Consider the following 12,387-nt stretch of genomic DNA (forward strand, 5'->3'; position numbering starts at 1 on the left):
GAAGAGCGCACTTTAAAAGGATGAACCCACATGGCACGTGCATTCCAGCTCATCAGTGGCCAGTGTTTGTCCAGTGCATTGATTACACGAGCCCTGCCGGTTCTAGGAGGAACCGTGCACCACGTGTATTGATTTACCTGCCTGAGTTTTCACCTCCGTACAGCCTGCCTTGTCACACCTGTATTTGGGGCCGCTGTCTCAGCTGTCTACTGTTCGGGCTTACTGCAGGCCTCGTGTCCCGAGAAGGGGGGGACCGCAGGGCACCCCGTGGATACGTGGACTGGTGGTGAAGCGTTACCTAGAGAGGTGTCTCTTGCGTGCGCCCTGATACCCGGCCAGGCCCCGGGCGGCCCCGCGGACACTCGACCCAGGTGTGTCTGACCCTCGGACACTGGACTCGGGCGTCTGGCCCCTTGGACATTGGGATCCGGGCGGCCCGGCCCTGCGGACACTCGACCCGGGTGGTCTGGCCCCTCAGGCACTGGACTTGGACGGCCTGGACCCGCGCGCCGCGCCCCCGCCAGCAGAACGCCGCGCCCCCTACACGTGCGCGCAGCTCGGGACGGGGCGCCGCGGCGGGGGCGGGGCGGGCGGTGGGTGTGGGCCGCCCTCGGGGTGGGGCCTCCGGGCGGGGCGGGGCGGGGCGGGGCGGGGCGAGGTGGGGCCGGGGAGGGTCCGCCATTGCGGGCGGGCGGCGCAGGCCCGCCGCGGCCGTCGGTGTCTGCGTACCCGACCGCCCGGCCTGGCCCGGCCTGGCCCAGCCGGCCCGCCCGCGCGCCACACGCCTTTGGCGCAGGCCTGTCGGGCCCCGGGCAGCAGGAGGCGCCGCAGGCGGGCGGGCCGGCGGGCCCCGAGGGCGCGGACGCGGCGCTCGGCGAGGCGGGGCTGAGTTTCAGGACCAGCGACCTGAGCCTTGTGGAGATGACGGAGATCGAGTACATGCAGCTGCAGCACATCCTCTACTCGCACATGGAGGCGGCGGCGGCCGCCGGCGAGCCTGAGACGCGCGTCAACTCTTGCTTCCTGGCGGCGGCGGCGCCGGGCGCAGCGGCGGGGGGCTTCGCTGCGGCCGTGGGCGCGGCGGCGGGGTCGCGCCGCCCGTGTACCCGGTGCTGTGCCGCCTGCGCTGGCCGATGGTGGCTTCGCGGGCGCCAACCAGTGCCTGGGCCACATCGACTTCCAGGAGCTGCGCATGATGCTGCTGAGCGAGGCGGGCGCGCCCCGCGCCGCCGAGAAGACGCCGGGCGCCGACGGGCCGGGCGCCGGCGCACCCCGGCCCAAGGCGCCCGACGGCGCCGGCAAGGAGAACGTGGAGGGCGCGACCGAGGTGCGGGCCAAGTCGGCGGTGCGCGTCCGCCTGGAGGACGGCTTCAACAGCATAGCAGCCGAGCCCCCGCCAGCCCCGCGCGGTGCGGATCCCCCCGAGCCTGGCATGGCGCTCAACCAGTGGGTGCATCCCCCAGGGAGCGGGCCCGGCTGGATCAGGGTGTAGACCAGGGTCCTGTGCAGAGAAGCACCAGCCTCGGTGTGGATGTAGACCAGGGTTTTCTGCAGAGGCCAGCGGCCTCACTGCAGCTTGCATCTTAACAGGGAGCAGACCTCAGTGGGTCTGGAGGCTGAGCTGAAAGTTTGTGTGCTCTGTGCAGGCACAGCAAGCAGATATCAAGTGCACAGCCTGCAGCATTACCTTTGCGGCGTGCGCTCTGCGTGTGCATGTGGAAGAGAGAGGAGTTGAGGTGAGTGCACACATGTTCCTGAGGAAGAAAGGTTTTGTCCCCAAATCGCCCACCTAAATGTCAGGAGAGACCTCTGCTTCCCGGTCTGTTGACTCAGGTTGAGGCTGACCTGATCTTGCACAGATGCATCCCCTGGGAGGACAGACGTCATGTTGTGAGGCTTTGAGTGTAAAATGCAGCTTCATCCTTGAGCCAGACTGCCAGCCCATAAGTGATCTCGCAGCAACAACTATCGGAGAGGAGTAGCCTGTCTGCTAGGGTGTCTCCTCAGCTTTCTGTGTGTCCCCACCCTGTAGTTTTCCCCATTTTGCCCATAGTCGTCAGATTTTGGAGGATGGCCAAAAAAAAGCAGAGATGGGTGTCAGAAGTGTAATGGGAAGGGAGGTGTAACTAAAAGATGACACACAGCCACACCTTCCAATGTGAGGAAGAAAGTTTGAACTTGTCCCCTACAACACTAGCTGATAATTGTTTTGTAGAGATTTCCGTGATGGGGGGCATTCATGGTAACAGCTTCGAGTTCCTATCCAGAAAATCAAGTGTTAGTGATTGTGGTGTTTCAGGAAACTTACCTGCCACATACTCTTCATGTGCTTCTGGGTTTCTCTTGTCTTGGCAGTTTGGTAACTCTTACTCGCCATCCCTCCGAATTAATGAATGTTCCACTTCATCAGCCACAAAAGAACTGTAGAACATTAGTGAACAACAAAACCGCTGCTGCAGCTACTGCTCTTCAATCTACAGGCCCTCTGTTTACTGCAAAGAGTTGCTCTACTAGTGGAAATTGTAATCTTTCACAAACACAGGTAGGGAGAAAGATTTGCGAAGCTTTGCTCTTTTGTGTTAAATGGAGAAATTGTATTTTAGTTAGGTCCCAAGGATGTTTCTTTCTTTCATTGAGCTCGATAACTTGTTAAAATCGAGAGTATTTATGTGGTTCGGGGATATTTAAAAATCCGTCGTGCACCTAAAGTTCTTCAAGTTCATGTGAATAACTTTGACGTTACTTCTATTTAAGTGCCTTTTATTTGCGCGTAGAGAGGAGATTGTCACCTGTTGATAACGTTGCTGTTGCTTCATTGTTTTCCAGAGTTCTAGTAACTCACGTTGTGTACTTGAAGCTACCAAGCATCAGGATATTGGATTGCCGAGAGCATTTTCTTTCTGTTATCAGAAGTAAATTGAATCCACTAAACAGACTTTGGGTAGTAGAAACAAAGCTTTGCCTGAGCAGGTTCGGATTAAAGTAGGAGGTAAGCGATAAAACAGAAGCTGGCAGGTGCTTTCTCCTCCTGCCTGATGTCTCTGCCCCCCCCCTTTTTTTTTTTGGCCACTGGTGGGGGAGGGGAGAGCGGTGGTTTATAAACCAATGAAAGGATCTGGGAAGCCTGCTTGCATCTTAGGAATCCTTCTGTCCCTCTGCCCAGTCACCTCACTTGGAACATCCTTGCGAAGTTTGAACATCACTTTTATCCTTGGCCTGGAAACGTTGAGTTTAGGGGCTGCTTTTTCTTAACAGTAACCTCCTTAAACAGAAACATGATAGACTTAGGTACATTTTCGATACTGACAGCAAATTTAGGGTTTTTTTGTTTGTTTGTTTCTTATTTCATACTTCATGAGTGAGGCAGGAGTCTGAAATCCGCTCAGAGCTTTAGGGGACCATCTGCAGATGGGCAAAGGATTGAGTTGGGAGCAAGAGGCCACAAGGTGATACAGAAAGTCTTAGAAAGAAAGAAACTTCTGAAGGCAAACTTTGCTTACCCCTGATGTTAACCCTCAATCCGTTTTTCCTGGAAAACATTCTTTTTCGAGTTATCCAACAATAACACAGCTTACACTCAGCTTTTCAAGAGCTGATAAAGACAGGGTAGGGATGGAGCTCTCCTTCTTTCTCCCACGCCAGTGATTAATTTTCCATTGTTCTTATGACATTGCTCGTGAAAGTATATGTGAGCATTTGTAAGGTATAAAGGTTAAAATTAAAATAGTCCCTGTACTGACTACTCAGCTGAGGAACCAAAATATTACCAATACTTGTGAATTCCTCTCTATGTCTTTTGAGAAGTTATCACCATTCTGAAATGTGTGTTAAGTGATTCTTTCACCGTAGAGGGTTTGGCTTTGTACGGTACCTCGGGAATGCACATCACCACAGGTACTTATTAGACGCCTGCTGTACTGTGATGGAAATTTGACATATTTCTGTAGCACAGGTCAAAGCTATGACGTGATTACTCCTTTTGTGGGGGGAATCTCACTTGTAAGGTGAGGGCGTGTTTATTTATTTATTTATTTATTTATTTATTTATTTTTTTTTTTGCGGTACACGGGCCTCTAACTGCCGCGGCCTCTCCCGTTGCGGAGCACAGGCTCCGGACGCGCAGGCCCAGCGGCCACGGCTCACGGGCCCAGCCGCTCCGCGGCACGCGGGATCCTCCCGGACCGGGGCACGAACCCGCGTCCCCCGCATCGGCAGGCGGACTCTCAACCACTGCGCCACCAGGGAAGCCCTTATTTTTTTTAAATATTTTTTTTTTATTGCAGTATAGTTGCTTTACAATGTTGTGTTAGCCTCCACTGCACAACAAAATGCATCAGCCATGCACATACAGATATCCCTTCCCTTTTTTATTTTTTTTGCGGGCCTCTTCACTGTTGTGGCCTCTCCCGTTGGGGAGCACAGGCTCCGGACGTGCAGGCTCAGCGGCCATGGCTCACGGGCCCGGCCACTCTGCGGCATGTGGGATCTTCCCGGACCGGGGCACGAACCCGTGTCCCCTGCATCGGCAGGCGGACTCTCAACCACTGCACCACCAGGGAAGCCGAAGGGCGTGTTTAATCCTAAACCACTTAGGTTCTGTCCTCTTCTGAGCATTGCAGTTAGAATATCAGTTGTCATCTTAGAATAATTGCATATCAAGAAAATCTTTTGGAGAAAATATTTCTAGGTTTGTTTTTTTTTTTCCCATTCTGAGTATCAGAAAAATCAAACAACTTCTTGGTTTTTTTATTCATAGATGACAGTTAAAATGGCTCTTGATTTAAAAGGGGGACTTTTGATTGTATTGCTGTATAAGCTGCATTGATTACATAATACCTGGGGTGTTTTTTTTTATGCGGTACGTGGGCCTCTCACTGTTGTGGCCTCTCCCGTTGCGGAACACAGGCTCCGGACGTGCAGGCTCAGTGGCCATGGCTCACGGGCCCAGCCGCTCCGCGGCATGTGGGATCTTCCCGGACCGCGGCATGAACCCGTGTCCCCTGCATCAGCAGGCGGACTCTCAGCCGCTGCGCCACCAGGAAAGCCCTCTGGGGTATTTTAATTTAGTTTATGTTCAGTTGTATAGTTTGAAACCTAGAGCCTTGTGCCGGATGTTTCTATGGAATTTTGGAGCGCTTCTTGTTTGGTTCTGTGTGCTCCTTACCCATTCATGTTTATATCTTGGATCGAAAATACCAAAAAATATATTCAGGATTCACGAGGGTAAGTTTAGAAGAACCGAACAATTAAAATACCACTTTTTCCTTCTTTTGCAAAGAAGAAGCGCTATGTAAACAAGCAAGAAATAAGAGGAGTCGGAGTAGGATACGTCAGTTGGACACAAACATAGAACGAAGAACCCTTGGAGAGCTCCAGAATGTGGGTGAAGGCTCCACAGCAGCGCAGGGTGCTTGGCCGTCGGTGGAGTCGCCCCAGGCCGCCCTCGGGGAGCAGAGGCAGAGCGGGCCCCCGCGGGGCAGGTCCCAGCGGAGGGAGAGGCACAACCGCATGGAAAGAGGTAGAAGGTAATGCGTGCCGTCGGTGGTATACAGTTGTCCTAGACGCCAAGCTGATGAGAGTCAGTGCTGGTAACAGGCACCTTTTTGTAGAAAACAATGGTGCAGGCGCTTCTGTGTTCAAGGGAGGGAAAGCTGGCAAGAGTCAATGGTCACCTTGCTTTGCTAGGTGGATGGGGGTAGCCAAGACCACCCCCAGGTTTGAAGATTCGTTAGGAGGACTCATGGCTTTGATTTATTTTGGGCAAAGAACCCAGCAAAGTCAGCAGAGGCGCATGGGGAGAGGTCTAGGGGCCCCAGGCGCCAGCTCCCCAGAACACCTCTCAGTGGAGCCACTCAGGATGCCTGTCACCCCCCAGCACTGGTGACATGTTCCCGGACAGCAAAGCTCCTTAGAGACTCGGGGCCATGGATCCTACTGGGGGCTGGTTGTGGGGGGTATTCCCTAGGTGGCACGCGGCCAAATCCCAGACGCCCAGAAGGAAAGCTGGTGTTTAGCATAAGCCAGTGACCAATGGTGGTGGGAACCCCCCCGAAATCTAAGTTCCCAGGTGCTGGCCGGGGCCGCCTTCCTGGGAGGGAGTCCGCCTGCACACTGGGTTACTCCGTTTTGCTTGGTTCTTTTAAGGATATTGAAGAAGGAGGAAGTTACAGCTTATGTAAGTTGTTTTATCTGTGGATTTTATTTGTGCTGTTCTGTGTAGAAGCAAAAGGTGGTTACTTTTTCTGTTATAGCTGGGTACGGGATGATTCCCTAACATAGAGTTAATTAACTTAGTCATTTATTGAGTACTTTGTACCGGTTTCTGTTTTAGGCTCAGGAAATAGAGATTGAGCAAGACAAATATTCATCTCTGAACCTACAGTGTGGAGCAGTGGAAATTTATTTCTTTAAAGGGATATATTAAAGCTAGGCAGCTAGATCCCTTTCCTAAGGGTGTGTCCGCACATACACGCCAAGTGATGGGCATCACTGAACTCACCGTGAATCATAATGGGCATGGTTTATATTTATTTAATAAACATTTACTGAGCACCTACCGTCTGAAAAAAAGCCTTATATGTACTACATGTTGACGGTAAAAGTTTAAATTCTTGCTCTGCCATTCCCTAGTTTATCAACTTCCTACACATTATCTCTCCACGTGAGTCTCTCGTCTATAAAATAAGGTATATTACCTACTGCGTAGATGGGACACAGGAAGTAAACGAGCTGAAATGTAGCGTCTGGCCCAGTGCCTGCAGTTACAGAGCATCTAGTGAATTCCTGCTGTTGTTGTTACCTTAGAAAGTTGCTCTAAAGTTCTGAGCGTACAGGTGGGGAAATAGAAACAAGGGCCGTATTATCTGAAGGTAATACGTAAAAGTTAAAGATGGTCTAAGACTCCAGTTGTGATGTAAATCATCCCTAAAAAGACCAGGTTTGGGGATATTAACCGGCTGGTAGTCTGTGGTCCTTTATGAACCGGGACCCCTGGAGGATCAAAGCTGTGAATCCTAGCTTCTGTGACTTTCTTGGCACCTGGAGGGCAGGTGAGTGAAAGAATGTCCTGCCCAGAAGAAACACACACACAATTTTGCTTCCAGTTTCAGGGGGTTTGGGTCCATCCTTGGTCTAGAGACTTGGACCTGGTCCTTGCTCCTGGCCCAGGAGAAGTAAACAGGAAACTTTCCAGGGAGCGCAACTGGGCTTGGTGGGCCACTGAAGGGGGGCTGGCCGCTGTAGATGAGGCCTTAGTGAAGAGCGTCCGGGTTTTGCTGCTGGTCCCGGCTGTCGTGTAGTCGCTGCCGTTGATGGCAGCACGGGCCTGGTTAGAGAACCGAGCTGAGGCTGGCACTGTAAACGTGGAACCTTTTGCAAAAGAGCCTTCCGTATCTAGATCCTGGGGCAGCGGCCGGCCGAGCGCCCCAGGCCGCCTTGAGTGAGGCCCCTGGGGCTGAGTGCTAAGAGTTTGTCCTCTCCGTTTCCCTTTTCTGTGCCTATGGGCATTTCCATCTTGTGTATTTCGTAAGTTCGTCAAGTTCCTTATTTTCCTTGTATATTTAGTTGCCTTTGAAAGCGATCCCTGTGTGCAGTTTGTGCTGATTGGATCATTTCTGGTTATTTATAGTGTGGTTACTCTTTAACATTAATTTTTAGCGATAGACTTGGTTTATTGTAAAAAAATAAAGCTTTTCTTTTTAAAACAATGATTTAATGGTTGGCTGTGTGTACGTAATAGTGGTAAACTCTTATTTATATGATTCCTTCAAATATGCTGAAGGTGTTTACAGCAATAAAAAAACTTAACTGTCACTATCTCTACTCAAAGATTAAATGGGTTAAAAACTTCCGGCCATTAATTTTTATGTGTCTTAGGCTTCCTGAATATTTGTGAAATTTAGTTACATTGAAGTTGTAGATTGTTTCTGGGTCGGATTACAAGACCCATCAGGAAACAGGCTGAAGTGACGTCAGTAGCAATTTGGGGGGGAATTAGAATGTAGGTAGCTTAAACCCTTGTGTCCTTCCTGTTTCCTTAGTGACTTTCCCCCTCTTCCTTGCATGAACATTTTGAAAGATGTGATACGCAAAAGTCTTCCATGATTTTCTTAAATTATTTCAGTACACATGTCATCCCACAGGTCTGTTCCGACTCTACCCAGGCTTGTGTCCCAGACACTGGGGGCACCTTGAATAAGACAGAGACCCCGTGGGCTGGAGGGAAGCGGCTAAGAGGTCGAGGGTGAATGGACCACCTCCATCCCGGTGTGGGGTCTGGTTGACAGGCTGCAAAGATGGCTCTCCCTGCTGCGCAGCAGGGAGACTGGACTCCAGGAGGAGAGGTTGGAGGTGGGCAGGAGTGGAGACACAGAGCCTGGTCAGAGGCCGCAGCCGCTCTGCTGTGACTGGCCAGGGCCCGCGGTGCTGGATGTAGGGCTGCTGGGCAGAGGAAGTGGGGATCACGGAGGGGCGTCTGGCTGGAGCAGGGGGGCGGGTGGCGCCGTTTCCTGAGATGGGAAGACGTGTGGACGAGCAGGATGGGGTGGGGCGGAATCCACGTTCTGTGTCCGACGGGCTAGGTTTTCAGTGCCCAGGAGGCGTCAGGTGGAGAAGTTGAGAATGAGTAAACGAGTCTGCTAGCAGGTGGTTCGCTTTGTTTTATTTTTCTAATGAGCACAGAGTTCACTGAACACCTGCCCTCCCCTCACCTAGTCTGAGCCGTCAACATTTACCATGTTTAACACACACGTGCACGCGCACAGCACAGTTTCAAAGACAATGACAGATGCCATGACCCGTCACCTCTAAATATTTACGCCTGCGTCGCCCACGTAACGCCAGTGCCGTTTTCACACCTCACAAGGTCGATAGTCATTGTCTCGTACCATCTACTACCCAGTCCGTATTCCCATGTCCCCCAGATGTTCTAAAGGTGACTTTTATGGCTGCGTGTTTTTCCAAACCAGCACCCAGCCATGCTCCTGTGTTGCCTTCAGTGACGTTTTTCTGTCTCTAAGCTATAGCAGTCCTTCCTACCCCACAGTTTCTACTACGGCACTGAGATTGTGAAGAGATTGGGCCAGACAGGTGCCTGTAGAACCCAGGATTTAGATGATTCGTTGTATTTATTTATGGTAATTAAAATTTTTATAGAATTTTAAACTTGCAGGAAAATTCCAAGATGAGTGCTAAGAGCTCCTTGTGTGCCCACCCAGCTTTACCCAGAACCCCCAGTTGTTCACATTTTGCCCCATTTGTTCTGTCTCTCGCAGTCTCAACCATTTGATGGTAAACTGTGGGCACCATGCCCCTTGATACCCAAACACTTCAGTGTGTGATTTTCAAGAATATTACATTATCTTACATAACCAGAATACAATGGCCCAAATCGGGACACTTCACATTGCTGTAATACTCTTATGTAATTCAAATTTTGCCTCGTGTCCCAATAACATCCTCTACACCATTTTCCCCCGTCCAGCCCCAATCCAGGATCACTGGTGACACAGTTGTTGTGAGGTGACATTTTGGGTTCATGACCTTGAACCCTAGCCAGGCTCTGGGGCTGTGGGGCAGTCTCTCACTCTCTGGGGCAGTGCTCCCCTCTCCTCTGTCGTGTCACCATCAGAGTCATTGGGCAGGACGGTGGCGCTGCCCCCCTGCTTTGTCTTCCCTCCTCCACCTGAAGAGGGGCTGGGGGCCGCCCCGCACCCACTTGTCCTTGCGCACCAGCCCCAGTTACCAGGTGCAGCTGTACTATTGCTTCTCCCTTTCCTGTGCAGTAGGAATTCTGTCCTTTTTATTTTAAATTTATTTTATTGAAGTATAGTTGATTCACAATGTTGTGTTAATTTCTGCTGTAGAGCCAAGTGACTCAGGTGTATATGTATGTATATACACATATATATACACACACGTATATATATATATATATATATATATATATATATATGTATATACATACATACATTCTTTTTCATATTCTTTTCCATTATGGTCTATCACAGGATACTGAATATAGTTCCCTGTGCTATAGAGGGAACTGTAACCCTATATAGGGTTAGGACCTTGTTTATCCATCCTATATGTAATAGTTTGCATCTGCTAACCCCAAGCTCCCACTCCATCAATCCCCCACCCCCACCCCCTTGACAACCACCAGTCTGTTCTCTATGTCTGTGAGTCTGTTTCCGTTTTGCAGATAAGACTGTTCTTTGTAAGGGCAGCATTTTATCTATTCCTCCCATTTATTTATCACATTGTGATCAGTGAAGATGGCAGTTTTTAAAATCTTGTTGAGACTTCCATTGTGACCTCTTATGTGGTCAATTTTTTAAAATTCTGTGTTTATTTGGAAAGGATGTGCATTCTCTGTTTGGCGAATTCTGTATGTTTATTAGGTTGAGGTTACGAATTGTGGTTCAGGCCTTTCCTGTCCTCTCTTGTCTGTCAGACCTGTGGTTCTGAGAGCCCCCGTGGCATCTCCCGCCGTGACTGGCCTTGTCCCATCTCTGTGGGGCTCTCAGCGTGGCTGAGTGTCGGGGGCACACCCTCCCACCTGGGCCCCGAAGTTTGTCACCCCTCTTGGTTTCATTAACCCTTTTCCTTTAAGTCTCTCGTCTCTCTGTACAGATGACACCAGTTTTCTTCCTCTTCCTGACTTCCTGGTATAATTTCTTGACATGTAATTGGAACAGTCTTTCTTTTTCCTACGAAAAATAGTTTTTATTATTGACCTTCTCCTATTTACAAATTTAATGTGAATATCCAACTTTGACCAGAGGTCATCTCAGGGTGTCTGATGAGTTGTAAAAATCCCTTCAAACTCAGCTATTTCACTTAAGTTTCATTGAAATAGACGCTACTTGAGAGAGCAGAGTAACAATTACCAGCTTCCCTTTGAGGCAGTCAAGGGCGGGAGGTGTCCACTTGTCTCCCTCTTTCACGGTCACCCCAAGTTCCCATGAACTGAGTCGCAGGGACCTCGTGAGAGTCTAGACTGAGCCACACCTTAACCCCACTGCTGGCAGAAGTATTCAAAATAAAGACGGGTGCCCAGGGCTATCCACCTCATTTTATGACGATTGTTTAGAAAATCTCTTGAAGTACTTTCTTACATCTGAGAGATGATTCTTGTCTTCCTTCGGACTTCTATTTAGGTATTCTCAAAGGTAAATTCTACCTTCTCCAATATAGGCAAATATTTTATAGTTGGGCTTTGGGTGTCAGAATATAGACACCAATATATCAAACCATGGTTCATCTTACATTGCATTAAGACCCGTTGAAAATCTTTTAAATTTGGGGAAGGAAATTAGAATGTATTCATGTGCAGATATAGCTTCTGAGCATAGACAGTTGTTGCAAATGGCAGATGGCCTTGGTTGGGATGCCACTTAGCGTGTGGACAGGTGGAGTGCTCCAGCCGTTCCAGATGACTCAGAAGTCAGCGCAGTGGCAGCAGAGAGAGCGCTTATACTTCCCTTCCTGGACACAAATTAAATATAAACCTATTGTAGTCCAGCAACAAAGAGGCAGCACAATTCAAAAATGGGCAAAGGACTTGAATAGACATTTCTCCACAGAAGATAAGCACATGGCCAATAAGCACATGAAAAGATGCTCAACATCACTAATGATCAGGGAAATGCAAATCAAAAGCACGTTAATGGATGTGAGATAGCAGTTCACACCCATTGACTGTGGCTCTTAGAAAAGAAAATAACAAGTGTTGGTGAGGATGTGGAGAAATTGCAGCCCTCGGGATTGCTGGTGGGAATGTAAAATGGTGCAGCTGGTGGGTCCTCAAAAAGTGAAACACAGAATTACCATATGACCCAAAAGAATAGGAATTACCCAGAAGAATAGAAAGCAGGGACTGAAACAGATATTTGTATACCAGTGTTCGTAGCCGCTTTATTCATAGTCACCAAAAGGTGGAAACAATCCAAGTGGTGGAAACAATCCAATCAACAGACGAATGGATAAGCAGAATGTCTGTATAGCCAATGGATTACTATTCAGCCATGAAAAGGAATGAAGTTCTGACACATGCCTCACACTATAGATGGACCTCCAAAACAGGATGCTGACTGGGAAAAGGCAGACACAAAAAGACAAATACTGTATGATTCCACTTACATGAAGTACCTAGAGTCATCAGATTCATAATATCAAAAAGTGGAATGAGGGGGGCCAGAGACTGGGGGAGGCAGATGGATGGAGGGAACATGTTTCACAGGGACAGAGTTTGAGTTTGGGGAGATGAGAAAGTGCTGCAAATAGATAACGGTGATGTTTACACAACATTGTGAATGTACTTAAGCCACTGAATTGTACACTTCCAAATGGTAAAAAATGGCAAATTTTATGTTATATATATTTTAC

The sequence above is a fragment of the Mesoplodon mirus genome, assembly GCF_964341445.2.
Source record: "Mesoplodon mirus genome assembly, chromosome: 6".
Lineage (NCBI taxonomy): Eukaryota > Metazoa > Chordata > Mammalia > Artiodactyla > Ziphiidae > Mesoplodon > Mesoplodon mirus.